Source organism: Rousettus aegyptiacus, unplaced genomic scaffold (genome assembly GCF_014176215.1).
Source record: "Rousettus aegyptiacus isolate mRouAeg1 unplaced genomic scaffold, mRouAeg1.p scaffold_m13_p_16, whole genome shotgun sequence".
NCBI lineage: Eukaryota > Metazoa > Chordata > Mammalia > Chiroptera > Pteropodidae > Rousettus > Rousettus aegyptiacus.
This window is the reverse complement of record NW_023416291.1, coordinates 18,397,500-18,416,665: the sequence shown is the minus strand read 5'-3', so window position 1 is coordinate 18,416,665 and position 19,166 is coordinate 18,397,500. Positions and strand designations below refer to the sequence as shown.

The 19,166-nt window shown below is 47.6% G+C and overlaps 1 long non-coding RNA gene across 1 annotated transcript in view; it reads left to right on the top strand.

The window, feature by feature from the left end:
* The window catches only part of LOC107510749, a 37,833-nt gene extending 19,267 nt beyond the window's left edge, over positions 1-18,566 (top strand). Inside the window, exons 3-4 of the long non-coding RNA XR_004954873.1 lie at positions 2,046-2,163; positions 12,661-18,566. This is a non-coding gene — a long non-coding RNA (uncharacterized LOC107510749). The remainder of the gene's footprint in view (positions 1-2,045; positions 2,164-12,660) is intronic.
* Positions 18,567-19,166: the final 600 nt, after the last annotated feature.

The following is a 19,166-nucleotide window of genomic DNA, read 5'->3' as shown; positions in this document are numbered from 1 at the left end:
TTCCAGCCCACTCCTGCTTGATTCTCTGTTATGGCATGGGTTTCCGTGTGGCGGCAGTTCTCTGGAGATCCTAAGTGGAGTCTGCCGGCCCCTGGGGATCCTCAAGTCCAGCCAAACAGACATAACCTTGGAGGATTTTACAAATTAAAAAGCCATTCGATAACATGTGCCTCTGACACTGATAGATTTTGTTGATTTTGTCTTGTCCTAAAGTCTTTAGGCCTGTTCTTATTTTCACTTATTTTCACAACTCCAGCAAGATTTGGAACTCGAGTTGGCTGGAGGGCAGAATGTTCAGAACTTTCTTGCAGCTTCTTAAATAGGAATAACCTACACGGCGCAGTCCATCCTGGAGACGCTCTGGTTTGCCTCCCCAGAATCACACTGAGTCTCATGCCAGAAGGCCTTGCTAACTCTGATTGCCACGGAGGAAAAAAATAGATCATAAATAGCAGGGAAGACCAGAATGACTTCTAAAAATAAAAACTAATTAGATCTACTTTTTAAAGAGAAATGCTTAGTTCCTTATTTTTCCTTTCAATTTTAGTTTATGGCATTACAGCTTGTTATTAATAAATCCTTTTCACCAGTGTTGGTAACTTGATGATTTATAAAATGCTCTTAGATATGTAATCTCACGTGATTCTTACATTAAGTCTAAAAGGAACGCCCGTTTTAGAGATTAACAAGAAAAAAAAAACACACAAAAACTGGTGGCTCAGGAAAGTTAAGTGACTTACTCAAGTATCCTCTATTTCCTGTTGCTGTGTAACAAATTACCACAAATTTAGCAGCTTAAAACACCACAGATTTATTATATGAAAGTGTCTGTGCATCAAGGTTCCAGGCACAGGATGTCTGGATTCTCTTCTGAAATCAAGGTGTTGGCAGAGGCCGCAATCTCCTGAGGCTTGGGGTTCTCTTCCGAGTTCATGTGATTGCCAGAATTCAGTCTCTTGCAGTTGTTAGGCTGAGGTTCTTATTTTCTTGTTGGCTCTTAACCAGAGGTCAGTCTCAGCTCCTAGAGGCCTTCCTTGGTTCCTAGTCACGTGGCCCTCTCACAATATGGCACCTTGTTTCTTCAAACCCAGCAGAGGAATCTCTTTCCAGTTATATGCAATGGAGTCTTATATAATATATAATGAGAGTGGCTATCCCAGCACCCTTGCTATTTAATAAAAAATTTTCAAGAAAGCCACTATCCCTTCACATTTGCAGGTTCCATACACAGTCGAGGGGATTATACAGGGTATGGACACCAGGGAGGAGAAATTTGGGGGCCATCTTAGAGTTCTGCTCTCTACAGATCTATTATAGGGATCAGAATTCAGATTTAGATGATCCATCAGTTTTCTATTTGGGCTGAAGAGATGAGTTATCAGGGGCCTTCAGCTCCTATATACCGTCCTTTACTCTGTAGAGCCCCTCTTCAAAGTCATGAGTTCCTCTACTCCCATAGAGGATGTACTTGAAATATATCCAGCAAGACCAAGATAGACCTTGACTGGGATTAGCCTGATGTAGATCGGGACAGCATCCTTAGTAGCAGAAAACAGCACCAGTGATGGTGGCACTCTCCCCGGGCAGCTGACAGTATCTTTTCCCCTTGTCACAGATAAAGATAGGCCTGTTCGCTTGCAGCTGCCAGCTCCCTTTGTGGAAGCTGGCATCCTTGGCTTCATCACGTCCCAGGCTTCCCAGTGTCTCTTCGGAACATGGCCCTGCCTCCGTCACACCCATTTCCAGTCATAGTTTGTTCAGAGGTTTGTTTTTCATGTCCGACAATTCTGTTGTCTTATGGCGTGGCCATTGCCTGGGGTCATCCTCCTGGGAAAGTCGGCACAAGCTCCTCAGCAGCATTTGTTTTCTCCATCACGGGAACAAAGCTTCAGGACATTTCCCAGCCTCCTTTGCGCTTAGGAACAGCCACATGGCTCAGTTCTCTCTAGGGGAATGTGAGAAGAAATGACATGGGCCACTTCCTGCTTGTCCCATAAAAAGTCTCCATACTTACTCCCCTGTGCTCTCTCCCCATAACTTGGCAGGTTACGGATGATAATGAGATCTTCAGACACGAAGAAGCGATGGATGAAAGGAATCACAGATGGGAGGAGAGTTGTTCCCTCAACCTTAGCACCTTGTCAGAACGCTTACATGAGAAAGGTACAATTTTCCATGGTCTTGCGGCATTTCGTATTTCCATTTGTTACCATCACCTAACCTGTACCAACTCCTCTTCTGCTTCCAAGGCCCCTAGCCCAGTGCTCAGCACAAAATAAGCAATTGGTCAAAGAATGAGTAAGTGAATATTTGTCCAGTTCAGAATGCTATCATCTTTCATTCATTTTCTCCTTGCAACGCAGCATAGCTTCACTAGAGGAAGCAGTAAACGCTCTAAAAACTTTACTGTTGATGTTCCAGGTATTGATCATAGATAAACTTGACATTACATTGGATTTCTGGACCAGTTTCATTACCTGAAAACCATCTTTCTATTTGGGGCTAGCTGGGAAACATGAGCAGAACTGCTGTGGCGTGTTCCCAATGAAGAATCTAGGTTTCAACTTAGATTCTTTTGGTTTATAATAAGAGCTATAATTTTTCAAGTGCCTAACATAGGCCAGGTGATAGATGGACAGATGATAGATGATCGATCGATCGATTGATCGATAGCCAACCAGCCAGCCAGGCATACACACACACACACACACACACACACAAACATGCAGGCACATATGCATATACATACATGTATATTCAGTTTGTGTGTGCATGGTGGAGGGATTACAGATTGTTTTTATTTTATTTCATTTCTTGATGTTTTTCTGTCATACATGTATATTCTTAACCTGAACAAAGACCCTGCAGCATTGGTACAACTATCATTATGCCCATGATAAAGATAAGAACTGATAAGAACTGAGACTCTGAGGAATTTATGCAAAGTTGGTAACTGGCACAGCCAGCTCCAAATCCAGGTGCTCTTTCACTTCTCCATGTAGATGTCCTGTCCACTGTGCTTGCCACTTCAGAGTCTCCCTGCCCCTGAGCCATCTGCCTTCTTCACCAGGAGGAGTAACAGAGTCACCCCCAGCCCATATGGTACCTTTGTGTGAATTACCACAAGGCAGCCCTTCATCAAGATACTTTGCTACTACCTGCTAGAAATGTGTTGCAATAAATATGCAAGCCTTCTACATCTATGAAGTTCCCAGCGGAGCTCCCTAGGGTGTTTGGTGTTCAACCTCCACAGCTGTGTGAGGCCACCCTGGGAGGGACATCAGATTGTCAGGGAGTCTGATCCAAATTGTCATGATGGGTCCATACTGCTGATCTTGGCGCCCAGAGGACTCTTTGTTTTTTTTTGAGGGAGTTTGGTAGCTGTACATCTCCCTATTTTGATCAAAACCTGCTTACAGATGAGTCAAGAGAAGACTGCCTTATTGCTTCTCCTAGCTCCCATTCCTTTGACTGTGAGCTCTAAGTCCTCAGGAGTAGCTACCCAGACCGCGTAGTTCCTTTTAGTTCTCCCAGAGCTGAAGGGGCTCAGAGATTGCAAACTGCAGGCAAGTGCAGAAGGAAGCATCTGAGGGACCCGTTGACAGAGGTGGGAGCAGCAGAGGCAGCAGCAAATGTAGCCGAACCACCCCTTAACCAGGTCTCTTGACGTGGAGATATCATTTCTCCTTCATTCTGCAAACTAGAAAAAGACAGGGAACACAGGTTGGGTGGAGCCTTTAAACGAATCAGCTCTTTGTGCTCCGAGGCTTTTGGAGAAGCTGAGAAGAGAGCAGAGAGTGTGTGTTTAATAAAAGGAACATAGTCACCAGAGGGCTTGCAGGGCCCAGGGCGGAATAATCCCCAGCTGCTGCTTCCTAGTTAGTAATTAACAGTGCTTCTTGATTGGTTTTTGTTTCTGTTATTGGATGTAGGTTTTTCTGCTTTAGGAAAGGAATTGCTTCAGAGCAGAATGAATGATTAAAGTTAACTTGAGCTCATATGGAAGGAGGCATTGGGCTCTGACATCCGGGGCACCAGCCGCCAGGAGTTACTAAGCCACTCTGAGCCACAGTTTGATCATCTGTGTGATGGGGAAAGTGATAGTACCTACTTCACAGGGCTGTCGAGAGAACCTAGTGAGAAAATTAACATCAAGCATTTATCTAAGTGCCTGGCCCTGAGCAAGGACACAGTAAATAGTCGTGATTATTATCAAGGTAACGGTTATATAAAACTAATATTATGCCTACCTTTCCCAAGGATGATAAGACATTTCTCCTCCAGTCTTGTTCCATTTAGAAAAATTTTCCCCAAAGTTCAGCAAGGAACACCTTGAAAGACATTCTGCAGGAATGAAAAATCGTAGAGAATTAATTCGGTGACATAAATTTGTGTACGCTCACGCTCCCTTCACGATGTGTCTGTCCTCCGGCGTTCCTGCCGTGGACTGGGGCAGTAATTTTAACAGAACGCAGTCTTCTGAGCCTGAGAGATAAAGAAGAAATATCTAGTTTAGTGAAACTACCATGAGCACATGGAGTTTATTATTAAATCATGCGACTCCCTGCGGACCTGGGACCAAGCATCTCTTACCTGCCCACTCCTACGTTTCTGCTGTCAGATCCAGGTTCGGGCCCAGGGCGGGCACCCAAAGAGGAAAGAGAATTCAGGGGAGGCTGGGCTTGGGCCTGACGGCACCCCAGCTTCCATCCTTCTTTATGGAAAACCAGTCCACGGTAAAATGAAGAGATACAGATTGGAATTTTTTTTGAATGGATTTTAAAGTCCAATACGATGTAAATGTAGTTACGAAAATGACGACTCGTTTAGGCAGAACAGGTATGCAGGACAGAAAAAAATGGGAGGATGAAGGTGGAGGAGTAAAGGACACTCCCTACCACTGAGTAACGATGAGCTTTGAAAGGTCTAGAGCTGCCCCACATGGTTGTGCGGGCCGCGTGGTATGCAACCTAAATAACTGTACCCAGTGACCCTGGAAGAGACTGACGCCCCCTCCATTTCTGCAAATGCCAAAGGCACAGCCAGCTGGGCTGTCCTTGAAGCTCTCAGCCTCTTCCAGGTTGCTCTGATCAGATTGCAGAGGACGGCGTGAGGCCTCACACGGTTGGAAATCCGTGTTCAAGGATTGTTCTAAAGATTAGGCAGCATCATAGTGTTTCTGTTCTTTTGAATCCTGTTATCTTGTTAGCAACTCGTCACTTTGGGGATTGCTGGTTACGTGCTATCAAAGGCAGAGGGTTACCGGCTGTGTGTTCTTGGAGAAGTAAAGCCAACCAGCTCATCATCTGCATGCGGGCAACCAGGCTGTGGTGACAGGCTGGAGTAGTAAATGCAATAGCCTAGAGTTAGGAACCGAGCGATGCACATGTGTTTATGAAAACGCAGGGCTGGGGCCAAGTAAATGCCCGATATTAAGAAGCAATGGCTCTCCCTATGGTTTGTAGGGAACCCACCTTTCTCTTTAGAGGAAGAGGGGTTGGGAATGCGACATCTGTTGCCTGTCTCCAGCAGGCAAAAGAGCAGCAAATGGCACCCGCGACCGCCATGCCATTCTTGTCAATGGCCTTTGAGAGAGAGTTGGGAGTTTTCTTCTAGGCTCTGAATGGGACGATAGAGGAAAAATATCTTATGGTGCCAGAATAAGTGAAAATGTTGCATGCGATTTTCATATATTACATCCCATCTCATCTCTATGATGGTGCCAGAGGTGATGGGTATATGGTATGATCTGATTTTTTAAGTGGAGAAAAAAAGGTTATTTGAAGCTTGACTAAAGCTCTTGGGAAATTCCAGTCCATAGGTTTTTTCATTTTGATTTGGTTTGGGGTTTTTCTCTCTTTCTTTGGTAGTTTGACCTCGAGGTTAAGATTAATGGGATGTTAGAAAGATGTAACGGATGAGAAATGAGGGATGCCGTCCCAGGCAGGCTGCTTGGTTCGGAAACGGAGTCCGTGTAAAGTCTGTCTGACCGTGGGATAATGAGGTAGAGAGATGCAAGGGGTTAACAGCACAGAAGAGAGTTTGGGGGCTTGGTGGTGGGCGATGAATAAGAATGGCAGTCCATGTGAGGCGGAGAGGGGAGAAGGGAGGTTGCTAGGCAACTTCCCAGGGCAGAGGAAAGAAATCTTGAGGGAGGAGGCTCTTTCAAAAGTGCTGCTTTGTGCCGTGGGTGGCTATCTGTGGCCGGAACAAACAGACCTGAGAGGCTGGTCATACCTAGTTGGCAACCGGCTGTTCGTCCCGAGTTGCTTCCTGTAATAATAAACATTCAGGAAGAGTCAAGGGCACACAGCCCCAGGAGGAATGTGGCAAACAGCCTGAGTGGCAGCCAGGGCACAAAATAAAAATGAAAGCTGTTTATTCTACAGTTTTGTGCCATGGAGGAGATAATGGCATGGCTGTTGGTGCCAAGAGTTGTGGTTTAACAGTACACTCCCTGAGTGCCAGCTCGGTACCAGGTCCTGCCTTATTTGCAGGGGAAAATCAAAAGTAAACTATATCTGGCTCTTGTCCATAGGTGGCTCCCCATCTCTAAAGACATGCATATTGCTAATTAGCTATAGTTATGGGGTACAAAACAAAGCTGAACGCTGCGGTCAGGGTCTGAATCCTAGTCTCCATCACACTAGCTGTGTGACCTTGCAGAAGCTACTTAATCTCATATCTATAAAACACAAATGATGAGTGCTTATGTCATAAGGTTGCTATGAGAACAGAAGACATGGCAGTTGCAAAGTGCAGAAGATAATGTCTGCAAAACAGTAAGACGTGTTAAATAAATTCTGAATAGAGATAAAGAACCAAGGCTCTGAGCATTACTGAACATGGCCTAAGTACCTTTTGACACACACACAATTTTATAAAGGTGACGGCCAGCTAGGGACCCATCTACTTTCCCAAGTGTTCTGTTAGATGGCTCTTCGACGATCCTACTGAATGCAGCACACCGTTGTGAGACAGCTTCTCTGGTGGTGTCTTTCAGATTCAGATGTGCAGCCTAAGGTGGAACCGAGTCCATAAAGCTTAGCCACCAGTGCACTCAGCTCTCCCTCTTGTTGGTCTTTTCTGTCGTCTGGAATGAGGAGGAGCATGTGCTCTCTTCCTCTCCATCTACAGTACTTCTAGCTGCTCTACCTAGTTAAACTGCCTCCAGCTTCCCCTAGAAATTCACTCATGAGTCTCCTAATACCATGGAAGCCATTTCCAACCTTCCTGGCCAGGTAAGTATGTTGCCTGTTGAACAAACGTAAGTTTAGATACAGACTGGCACGTGATGTTCTTCACTGTCCCAGCCCTGTCCTCTCTCAGGGCACCCATGACACTTACCTGGTAGGACCCAGAGCCAGCCAACTGCCACAGTTAGAGACAACTCCAGAACGTCATCTGTACAATATATTATTTATGGCACAAATGCTCTGCAGAAGAAAGCCATAGGAGGAAAAGGTCACAGAAGAGAAAGAGAGAAAGCCCTGAAACCCATTTCTTCTGCAGGTCTGAGCTGCCTCAGTGCCCCATTCTGCCCACCCACCCCCTGCCCCGGTCATCAGGGGCCCTCCCTCTAGTGTCCAGATCATGCAGGACCATGTGGACCAAGACAGCTCACTCTATCCTCAGGATTTGTCAAAGGACAGAAAATTATCAGTATAGAAAGTCCCAGTTTTCTGCCCCAGAGGAGCTATTTTGGTCAATTCAGATAAAGGCTAGGGTTCAGGGTTCTCCCACTGGATTCCATGCCTGAAGGCTTTGACTGGAGACTATAGAAATCTCTCTGTAAAGGCCTGGTTCCTGTGGTAAACCATACTTATTGTGTTTAAGTCCCAGGGCCTTTTCGAGGAGATCATAAAATGCTACAGTCTCTCCCTGTGCACAGACTCTCTTCGGGGCTCATGTGGTCTGCTGGCCTTCTCCATCCTCCCCCATCTGTTAAGCTGGCACGGGGCCCACTTACAAGTTGGTTTGACCCTTGACCTCAGGCACACGTCCAAAGCCACATGGGCTTATATGGCTGGTCTGAGTAATGCCGGAGGTGCCATCTGTCCCGCAGGAAGACCATCTTCTGTATCAGTCCTGAAGCATTGGCACCATATTTTAATCACAGCTGGTAACTGTTATTTGCCAAAATGGGAGATACCTGAACAGTAAGGTAAGGAAAGTACATGATTCAGGAGGAACTTTAAACACTATCTAGAAGTTTCAAGCCACAGGGAAAAATATGAATAGCAACAACCAAATAATAATAATAATAAAATTAGAAAACTGCTCAAGGATAAGGAATTTCTAAGACACTTAAGAAAAACTGAGAAAGATCCCTATACCTTGGGGAATAACTCGGCAAAGGGTTTTGCTGGGAGTCAAAACTCCTAAAAAGCTTCCTCAGGTCTTCTCCATGGACGATCTGCAGTAACGCTGACAGGTCCCACCTTTCCTCATCTCAGAATATGCCCCAGTTTCTTCTAGAGAAATCTGAAGCTCCAGAATTTCAAACAGTACTTGGATATCATGGGAGGGAAGTGACTAGCCCAGAAATAACACCACTGTCTACCCAACTCCCAGAGTGAGGGGGCTGAGAGATTTCTCTGCTCCAAGCCAACGGGCAGAACTGGCAGTAACTGCTGGAAAAGCCCGTTTCAAAACAACCCCTAAATTTGAATTTATTGAATGAGTTTATCAGGCATGACTGGCTACAAGCAGAAAGTAACTGGATTCCTTCCTACAAGGGTGCCCCTCTTAGCCCCCTGGGGCCTTGGCCTCCCCCACCCTGAGTAATGTCTCAAGCTCATCCTATAGCTTTTCCAGTCACTCCCAGATACAGCTTCAGGCCAGACCATTGCAATCTCTTACCCATATTTTTATTTTTTATTTTTCTTGTGTTTATTTAGAGTTCCTCACTTTTCCCTCATTTGGGCCTGACTTAGGTTGGGAAATTTATTGGGGTGAGAGGGGAAGAGGAAGAGCCTTGAACATCTTCGTCAGAAGGGAGGAAGTCCTCTTTTTCTTCTTAACTTCGATTCCAACTCACTGTGTCTGTGGTTCAAGACCCTCAGCCTTGAGCTCAGGGCAGGAAGGATTAGAGGAAAGAGTTTGAAGGACCTGCATGTGTGTCACTGAGTATTGGTACTTCCCGTGCTCCCTGGGATTAGACTCATTATAGTACAGTGGGGAAATTAAAGCACGAAGATGGTCCATTTCTTGCCCACAGTTTAAAAATGGCAAAGCATGGACTCGAACATGGGCGATCCAGCTCTGGAGTCCAGTGACTTGAGTAATGCCTTGTGTTGCCCCTTATAACCTCCCCTGGGATCAGATAGTCCCCTGCCCTCACGCCGCATGCCCCCTGCTGGGGTAGTGCTGCCACGTCCGGTGGTCCCCTCTGCTGGGGTCCCTTTCTAGGTGACTTTCAGAAGGATTTCTCCAGTGCAGTCGACATTAGTCCTCAGGGAGCACTATTCTGGATGTCCATCTCTTCACTGAGCAGTCTTGCCTTTCCGCTCTGCTGCTGACCAGCTGCTCAGACAGTCTCTAGCCTTTAGGTTTTCAGACCTGCAAGGGAAACCAGACTCTGGAGTCCCCAAATGTCCAGGGACACATTTCGAGCCCCCTGAAAGGTATCCTTGGCTCGCTTGGCTTCATGTGAGGGAAACTCCCAACACCCTGACAACTCTCTTCAAAGAAATTCTCTTCCTCTGATTTTTGCCTCTTTTAAGGATGTCTAATGTACCTCAAGATGGGCCATGAGCTAAAGGTCACAAAATCTACTTCACAATCTCATAGCATTCCTTCTGTGGGTGATTTGATTATCTATTGCTATTAGCCTTTGTAGGCCTTGACCAAAACCGAAAACTCAGAAAAAACATCAAAAGCCACATTTAACATCCTGCGATACATCCTAGAGGTAATACTCTCTAAAGCATAATTCTCTCTTCTGGGTTCTTCCTCCACCAAAAAAAAAGACATGAAGGAAGGGTAAAAGGAAGAAGGGAGGGAGGGACAAAAAGAATGAGAAAGACAGAAATAAGGAAAGAGAGAAAATGAAAAAAAGAGAAGAGAAGAGAGAGAGGGAGAGAGAGAGAGAGAGAGAGAACCAGATTCAGGCCGAACAGGCATGACCGATGTAACTAGCATGGGATCCGAAGCCTGCTCTGTGTGTAATACATAATAGTTTATGAGGCTTTCTGTGAAATCTTCTAGCAACAGCATTTTAAGAGATGTTACCATTTTACCGATAAGGAAATGAAGAGGAACCTCGGGGTGGCTCTGACTTTCAGAGGCGCCCACAGATAAAGGGGGCGGCCCCTCCCAGATTGTTATTCTGCAACTCACAAACATCTGAAGCCTTGCCCTTACTTGGCTCCCAGGCTCCTGCACCCCGTGGTTCTCCCTCTGTCCCTCTAGCCACTCCGCCTTAATCTTCTTGCTGTTTTTTTTTTTCTCATCCTCCCAACCTCTAAACTCCTCTGAGCTCGGGGCTTAGACCTGTCTGTTTTCCTGCTTCCACTCATCCTCTGGACAATCTCATCCGGATTGATGGCTTTCAAGATGATCCATCAGCCAAAGTCACGTCTCTAGTCCAAATCTCTCCACTGTCCAGCCGCCTACTCTCTCTCTCAAACCTTAAGTGTCCGAAGCTGAGCTCCTGCTCTTATGCGCGGACCCTATTTCCTTTCACCATCTTCTTCATTTCAAGACGTGGTGAGTTCATTCTTCTAATTGCTGAAAACGCAAACGTTGGAAGCCGTGTTCTTCGACTCTTCTCTTTCTCTCACGTCCTGCGTATGTATCTAGCCCACCAGGAGTCCCCCAGAGTGTCCCCAGTATCCAGCCCCCTCTCAGCACCGCACTGCTGCACTTTGGTCCCCGTCACCTCTGCCTCCTGAGCACTCGCCTTGCTTCTGCCCCGGCCTCCTCAGTCTGCTCTGCCCAGAGCAGTGCAGAAGACTTTTCCAGTGTGCGTCAGATCATGCCAGAACTCTGCAGGAACCTCCCCACCCAGTGCTTCCCGCCCAGTGGTTTTACTCGGAGTAAAACCCAAATCCTTCTAAGACTGAGAGCCCTGCCCGAGCTACAACCCGCAACCTCCCCTCCCACCTCCTGCCCCCTGGTGCCACTGCAGCTGCCTCGGCCTCCTTGGGCCCGTGGAAAGGCCAGGTTTCCCCACCCAAAACGCTCTGCCTAAAACGCTCTTCTCCCAATAATGGCATAGCTTCCAGACTTTATGCAAATGTCTCCTTCCTGGCGGGCCTCCCACCCCTGGCCACTCTGCATCAGGTACCTCCTATGCAGTGCCTCAGATACTCTTGGTTTCTCCTGTTTCCAGGGCTCTTGGCCACTAGTTCTGCTCCAGCTGCCACTGCAGCACCGACTGGGGGGGGGGGGGGCTCCCACCAGTGTAGTGCGGGCACAACCCAGCAACACCCCCCCTCATGCCCACACTGTATGCTCCCAACGTCACACTTCAGAGCTTGCCCACCTGTGCAAGGTGGCAGATGCCACACAGGACCCGGTTGCTGCCCACACACATGCACCAGAACTGTGGCGAAGTTAACATCCCAAAGGGATACGGGAGCCCATGGCCTATGTCTTTTTCCTTCCTGCCTTCAGACCGATGCCCTGAGACGTAACGGTTGTTAGCGCCCCTCGGTTGTTAGGGCTCCTCGGAAGTCAGCCTTGAGATGCAGCGATCGTTCGCATCTGGCACCCAGCAGTGACTGCGTGGAACACATCCTCGCACCGATTCTCACGCCTTTCCCGCCTCACTACTCCTGTCCCTCACTCTTGCTTCCCTGGAATTTTCTCACCAATAAAGTAAAAGCGCATAAGCTTGAGTTTCAAACACAGTGTTACTTGAAACTCACGTTCTAAAATTGTAAGCCTCCTGCCAACGCACGCACGCATGCGCACACACGCCCTTCCCGTCCCCTTCCCGGCTTTCCCTCCCATCTCAGCACTTAGGACCATTTACAGTACCATGTGTGTTTACTGATTTATTTCATTTACTGTCTCCTTGCTAGAGTATAATCGCCATGTTTTTCTTTTGTTTTTTACTGTGGCAGAGCAAGCATCTAAAATATAGTAAGGGCTCAATAAATACTTACTGAATTAATGAATATGGAAAAGAGCATTATCTGAAATAAATAAATAAAACCTACGGAAAACCAAATTTATACGTGCCGCGGACAGGGGAGCAGCTTCCTAAAGGTAGGGCAGAACCGGCCCGCGCCATGCAAGAGCAGCAGCGGGGACGGCTTGGAGCTCGATGACAGGCCAGTCATTTCATGCCCCCCTGGGCGAGACGAGTGTGGGGGGCCCTGCAGCGAAATGACGCGAGATTCATTCGTGGGTTATGCCTACGAATCTGACCAAACTCACTCCATGTATCTTGAAAGAAATGTGTCTTGCTGTTGTCATTGTTGATATTTTCCAAATCTTTAATGTCGACATAATTTGTACTGTTTTACATTTGGGGGTAAAGTGTACTAGGACTGTGGAGAACATCTTTGCTGCTGTTTTGTTTGTTTGTTTGTTTGTTTGTTTGTTTTAAAAAAAAGGTCCTAGTAGTTCTGTAATGTTCTAGTTACATTTGACCCAGAAAATTACCTTTCATGAGAAGAAAATGTTAACATCATATCAAATGTTCCACAGAGTCAAGGCTGATGCAAATAAATTCCAAATGGGAGAATTTGCTTCACACACCGTCATCGTGGGATTGTGAGGGGCTATCCTGCCTTTCCACCCCTGCCTGGGCAGACGGGCATGTTTCCGATCAGTTTGGAAGTCAGCCATGCCAACAGTCTCTTACAGCAGTCAAGCAATATTTATGGGGATACAGACTGCCTGTGAAATGTCGAAAATTACTCGTCTACTAGAAATAAGACCGATACGGAATAATAGTAAGTTGTGAATGACTCTGAATCTAGAGAACCCTTTATTTTATCTTGGGTATAGTCCGCTTACACCAGGAAACTTTCTAATGAGGGAATTTGTGCATTTCAGGAGAAAAAAAAATCTGTTATGGCTAGGATTCCAAATTGTTGTAACAGAAACTCTACAGATAAAGCTCAGTTTCAGCACCGCATTTGACTAAGTCAGACATGGTACCCCCTCACAGGCAAAATGGACACATGAGGACCTCTCTCATACAGCTCGTGTGAGGGCTGCAGAGGCCGGAGCCCTGGGGCACTGGCAGGTGGGATCAGGAGGGTGACTAGCTGGGCCGGGCCGAGACCAAGTGAGAGCTCCTGGTCAGAAAACAGCCAAGCAGAAAGCTCAGCAGTCTCCTGGGGATGGGAGGCAGAGGGGAAGGATGAGTACGGGCACAGGAACACTGGGGAGTGATAGATACGTTCATCTAGATTGTGGTGACATTTTCATGGACATGTACGTATGTCAAGACTCATCAAATTGTACATTTTACTCACATTAACTTTATTGTACATCACTTATACCTCGGGTAAAAGTGGAGAGGAGAGGATAAGAGAGGAGAGAAGAGGAAAGGAAGAAGAAAATGGTCAAGCTATTGTCAAGGTAGCTAGCACTGCGTTGGGAGCCTGGAAGGCAGTGGGCAGTTCCAGTGTGAGACCGGAGCTTAACGCCAAAGCCCAAGTGCAGACGTGGCCGGAGTGTTCCGATGTGAGGCCGAGAACTGAGGGGCACGTTGCCGGCGAGTAAGACGAGTCTCTGCAACAGCTCGGTGCTGCTTCCTTGCAGGTTACTCCGTGACCCCAACACTTAAAAGGGATTTCGTTCAGCGCTAGGTGATGGAATTTGCCTGCCACCGTATTCAAATGTGACATCGGGACTGGCTGTCTTAGGAGGTGGTGAGCCTCCCGTCACTCGCAGTGTTGAAATGAACGTTGGGTGATCTGCATGTCAGATGCACCAAACTTGGCTGCTTGTTAAAATACTCCCCCGGCTCCTACCTCTGCCCCAGAACTATTGAATCAGAATCTCTCAGGGTTGGCAAACGGGCATCTGTAATTTATTTTCATTCTCCAAGTGATTCTAAGGAAGCCTGTGTTTGGAATTTACTGCTATAGAACGGGACTCAATTATCTCTACACTTCCTTCTAATTCTAAGTTTCTATCATTCAAGGAACACCCTGGACATTTGAAATTATCCTGTGTCCTACGCGAGGCTTCTGGGTCAGACCTCCTAGACAAGGGGCCCTGGGGAAAAAAATACTCAAAGTGTGGGAGCCCCAAGGTCCTGACTCAAATGAACAACAAAAGAGTGTAAAGAGCTGATCCATATTCATCCCGGAAAACCTGCCCGTCTCCACTGTGAAGAGGTCCACCCCAGCCGCCCTCCTGCGAAGTCCCTGCCGCCTCCGTTTGTTCCTCCGGAAACTGTCTGTAGCATCAGAAATCTCAGTCCTTTTGTAAGGGGAAGGGGAAGCAGAGGGTACTTCTCCTGTCTCGCATTGTCTGTTGGGGGATTCCACAGATCCAATTAATAACGCCTTCCATACCCACCACGTTACAAACTAATTGAGAAACCAGACAAAAGACCCCAACAGCACCTTCACTGCTAATCAGTTCGCCATGAGACAAGCAGAATGCCCAGCACAGTCCCATCCAGGTGGCCTGGGCAAGGTGCTGCTCCACAGAGCAGAGCCGTCCCTCCCACAGACCATATCCAAGGAAGAGAGCAAAGCAGGCGCCTCCTGTGGGCAGCCTGGCTCCCAAGGGGAACAGGGGGAAACCGGAGCTTGGCTCTGTGCCCAGCTTCTCCTTCGTAGCTCTCAGATTAGAATACTTAGAATATGTCGTCCCTCCTGGGCTGGGAGGGCCGGGTGGGCAGAGGCCGGCAGTGTTACTCAGACGCACTCTCTTCCAGCGAGACAAGCCCTCCGGAACAGGAAGGAAGTCTTCCTGTCTCCCTGAGGGAATCAGAGACCAATGGAACACAGGGGTTCTGTGTTGTCATCTTTTGATGTATTCTCCAATGTGCCTGGAACTGTGCTGTGTCTATTATGGATGTACAAAAACAAAAGTTCAGGACAAAAAAACACAGGAATAAGGGACGGAGAGGATAGGGAAGAAAGGAGCGAGGATGTGATTTACAGGCGCATCTTAAGGATAAGTGAAGCATGAGTGGTTGAGGGCTTCGACGCTGAAGGCAGACAGCCTGAGTTCAAATCCTGCTCCTCCCCTCCCTGGCTTTATTACTCGGGGCTAACTGCCTAAATTCTGTCACTGACCTATTGCAGAGGGTAGCTTGGGAGCATGAAATGGCTTCCCATCTATCAAGGGGTTAGAACAGGGTTGACAAACTGTGGCCCGTGATGGATCTGACCTGATTCCTGCTTTTGTAAATGAAGCTTTATCGGAGATAAGCCACGCCCATTCACGTACGTATTGCCTCTAGCGGCTGTGGCAGTGGAGCGGCAGAGTGGAGAAATTAAAAAAGGGGTCTCACAGCCGCACACGGCCTGAACTATTTACTGTTCTTTACAGAGAAGGTTTGCCTGCAGAACCCTGGCTTAGAACACACGTGCTCCATCCCTGATCCCTACGAGCCAGAAGACTCAGTACACATGTGACCTTTTCTTTAAAGTACTCTTCAGTTCTTGCAATGAGGCTCAGGTGCTCCCGCCACATCATCTCAAGCCCACTACGGCACGTTTTGCATGGCACTGCCTCATTGGTTTTGGCTTCCTCCACTGGACACTGAGTTTCCCAGGTTGGAACTGTGTCTTATCCATTGGTCTAGCCCAATGCCTTGGACAGAGCTGATCCCCAGGAAATGCTTGCTCGATCAACGTATTAACCAGAAATGTATGCACACGTGATACAAACCTTCGTCAATAAAGGACGATAAGCCTAACAAGTGACAAAGGCTAGCGTTCTGAGCAAGCCTCTCTGGACGTAGCCCCCACCACTGTGGCCGAGTCAGATTTTCTACTTCTCAACATCTGGTTGCAGCGGCTCTGGAACAGTGGCAGCTCTGTCCGAATTAATCGGCGTGGTATCTACCACTGGCATCCCCCTTCATTCCTTTGGGGTCATCAGCCTTCCTTTCAGTGCTTGGAAGTCCAGGCCGAGACACGGTGGCCAAGAGGACACCGGTCCCGGGGCAGGTGCTCCCCGTGGGAGCTGAGGGATGCTCCCGCCCTTGCATTCCACAGCAGGCGTGCAGGGACATTCTCACCATGTTTCTTGTGGAGCCGCATCTGCTCCTGGTTTTCAGAGCTCCCAACCACTTTCATGACAAAATGTTAGGCTATATTTATCTGTCACATCACCAAAGCTGGTCCTTGAAATTTCTTTCTGGGAAACAGTGGAGCTGTGCTGTTAATGAGCTCGGTGACCTTGGCACCAGCCTGATCCTTGACCTCCTCCTCTATAAAAGGAGGGAAGATGGTCACAAGCTACCCACTTCCTGACTCTAACACCAAGTGCCCTGTAAGGTCACGTGAACCCTCAGTACTAGAATTTCCTTTAAACAGTTTAGCAGCTGGTTCAGGCGCTGACCTGCTTGGGGTGGGGGCAGGCGGCTGGGCCCCACCACCTGTGAAGTCCCCTGCCTGCAGGACACTGACCTCTCCTCTTCCACTGACAAGATCTTGCCCAAATCCTCAGCTCTAAGGTGAAATTCCTCAAAAAGCTCTGAGTAGTCTGAGCTTTCCCAAGGCTCTTTAAGGCTCAAAGGTGAAGTCAATGTTTGCCTCCAAGTAAGAATTCATTAGCTGCTATTGCCAATCAGAACTGTTTTCTTTGAGCGGAAACGGACTCCCTGGAACTCTGCAGGTCGTCAGGTCAACAGCTTAACATGCAGAATCCACGAACGCCAGTGGTCTGGTCCACCAGAACTGGCAGGTAACACGTAAGGTTCCTCTTCAACTCAGGGGGCTGGCTGAAAAGTACCCGCAGTGTCTTACCGATGAGGCCCAGGCCCCATCAGGCACAAGACTGCAAAACTGAAGATGGAGCTGGAAACCTGAGTATTTCTCCTGGGCGTTCTGGCAAGCTCATTCTCCAGCATGACTTGAAAGAAGTGCTTTTTTTTTTCTTTTTTTTCCTTATGGCATTTTTATTCCCATAGGAATCAGTAAGTAGAAATGTATTTGTAAAGTAATGGATAAAAATGATTACTGGGTTTTAAAAATGCTCTTTCTGATGTTCCAATTCACTCAGTAGTGACAGTTACACTGACAGCCACACTTATCCATGATCCAGAGAAATCTTCTTTGCTTAATACTGCATTAAGCACTGTTTGAAAAGTAACATGCCTTGCGTGGCATTCCCCAGTGTTCGGGGCGTCCGCTGACCTGCCTGCACAGGAGCTGACAATGTTTTAGCCAAGGCGGCTCTTAATGATGGAATTCCATTCGGGGCAGAGAAACACTCAGATGGGCACAGGAGTCTGCCCTCCTCAGATAAATGGGCCTCGCAGAGTGATCTCGACTGCTACAGCTCACGGCTCTGGAAAAGACCTTATCCCAGCTGAAGAAAGGCCACTAAATGAGCTCTTTTTAATTAAAACCCCCTGAACCTTACTTATTAAGACTTCTGGCACATGCTGACAGTGGAATTTTCTCTGCATGGTCCTTTTGGGAGCCACCTAGATGTCTTTGGCAGAGAAACCGCATATAAATAACATTTAGGATTATTATTATTATTGGGCTAGGTTCTCATCCTATGCAACTCTCTGGGAATTCTAATGCTTAGACTTGCTCGTTATAAATACCATATACCCTTCACCTTCCCCCCAGTGCACAGGGGATGAGGTGCCGAAGGGCGGCGTGGGGGCTGGAAGAGGGTGTCGTTTGGAAGATCCATTAATTGAAGTCAGTTTGAAAGTCATCCTGCACATGATCAAATAAGCTATAACAAATCATTCCCTATTCCAGGTAATTCATTCATTCTCCAAATCTCCAGGGATATAAAAAAAAGCAGGTTTTATACTCATCTCGGAAATGAAAAACAGATTGTCCGGGCCCAGTGGGAGATGCGGTTACAGGACAAATAAAACAGACCTGCCGCAGAGTAAGAAACCAGGACCCATCACAGAAAGGCCACGACTCTGACCAGACAGGACACCCCCAGGGGACAGTGGAGTCCCAAAGTTTAAGAAAAGTGCTTCTGTTTAGGAATGCTCGTACCAGAGACGAGGCTGACCACTGATTCGCTCAGCAAATCTCCTGAGTCTACCATGTGCCAGGAATTGTCCTCTGTGCTGGTCTCGGTGGAAAAGAGGGCAGACAGGCAAGGTCCCCGCTCTCTGGGAGCTCAATTCTAGGGTGTGGCACAGGACGAGACAGAGGATAAATACGCAAACGAGAAAGCAAACAGAGATAAGATGAATTCAGAGAGGTGAAAACTGATACTCAACAAAACCGAGACCAGTGATGGAAAGTGCCCAGGGAAAGGTCGGCCCCTGAGAGTTCGGGCCGTCGGATGAGGTGAACGATGAAGGCTCTGGAAGGAGGTAACGTTTGAGCTGAAACCCAAAGAACGAGCAGCTGAGGGACCTGGGAAGATCCGACTTCAGAGCTTTCTAGCCAGAAGGAACAGCAAGTGTCAATACCCTTGGGCAAAAACATGCTTGACACGTTCCAGGAGCAGCGAGCGAGGTCCTGCTGCAGCCAAGTGAACACGGGGGAGAGTGGCAGGGGAGGGAGAGGGGGCCAGCCGCCTCGGAGTCATGGTAAAGGACTGGGGTTTCGTTCTGCACCCGGGGGGAGCCGTTAGAGCTACAGAAGAGGCAACCGGCTCTCCTCCGTACCTCATTCTCCCCTTCTTTTCCGTCCTAAAAATTGTCATCTAACCATCTTGTGCAGACACAGATATCATGCCCCATGTTTAAACTGGACTTGAGTCGTAGCCCAATTTAAAAGTACATTTTCCAGCTGTCTGTGCATAAATATGTGGCTATGTGATTAAGTTCTCGTCAGTGAGATGCAAGCATGAGTTACGTGTCCAGCCTCTGGGCCTTGCTCTCCTGGTTTTTCACCTCTGTGCTTACCATAGCAAGTAAAAAAGCCACCTGTTTTCAACTCATTAAGAAGGGGCCCAGCTGGTCACGTAATTGTACCCCTCAGAATAACTCCCCAGGATGGTACAGCTCAAGTAAAGCAGGTCTGGAGTGGATGGAGATGGCTGGTCTGGAGGTGACCCGCAGTCTCAGAGGTTTGTCTAAACTAGCC